We start from the raw sequence: 668 nt of genomic DNA, 5'->3' as shown, positions 1-668 counted from the left end.
CCTGATTAATTTTTCAGGTAAAGGTTGATAGCTTATTTTGACAAATTTTATTCAAATAAAGTGATATTTACATTTACTTGGTATTACAGGTCACTAATAGATAATTATGTCTTGATGAACTAAATTGACATGTTTATGTGCCTAATTGCAACTTTAAAAAGTTTGAGGGCCTAATTGATTTTTCAGGTAAAGTTTTATGGCTTATTTGACACATTTTATGCAAAAAATAGTGTCATTTACATTTACTTGTTATTACGGGTCACTAACAGGTAATTATGTCCTGATAAACTAAATTGACATTTTTATTTATATAATTGCAACTTTAAAAAGTTTGAGAGCCTGATTAATTTTTCAGGTAAAGGTTGATAGCTTATTTTGACAAATTTTATTCAAATAAAGTGATATTTACATTTACTTGGTATTACAGGTCACTAATAGATAATTATGTCTTGATGAACTAAATTGACATGTTTATGTGCCTAATTGCAACTTTAAAAAGTTTGAGGGCCTAATTGATTTTTCAGGTAAAGTTTTATGGCTTATTTGACACATTTTATGCAAAAAATAGTGTCATTTACATTTACTTGTTATTACGGGTCACTAACAGGTAATTATGTCCTGATAAACTAAATTGACATTTTTATTTATATAATTGCAACTTTAAAAAG

This window comes from Ipomoea triloba, chromosome 16, assembly GCF_003576645.1.
Source record: "Ipomoea triloba cultivar NCNSP0323 chromosome 16, ASM357664v1".
NCBI classification, from domain to species: domain Eukaryota; kingdom Viridiplantae; phylum Streptophyta; class Magnoliopsida; order Solanales; family Convolvulaceae; genus Ipomoea; species Ipomoea triloba.
The sequence above is the reverse complement of the archived record's forward strand: the minus strand, read 5'-3'. Positions refer to the sequence as shown.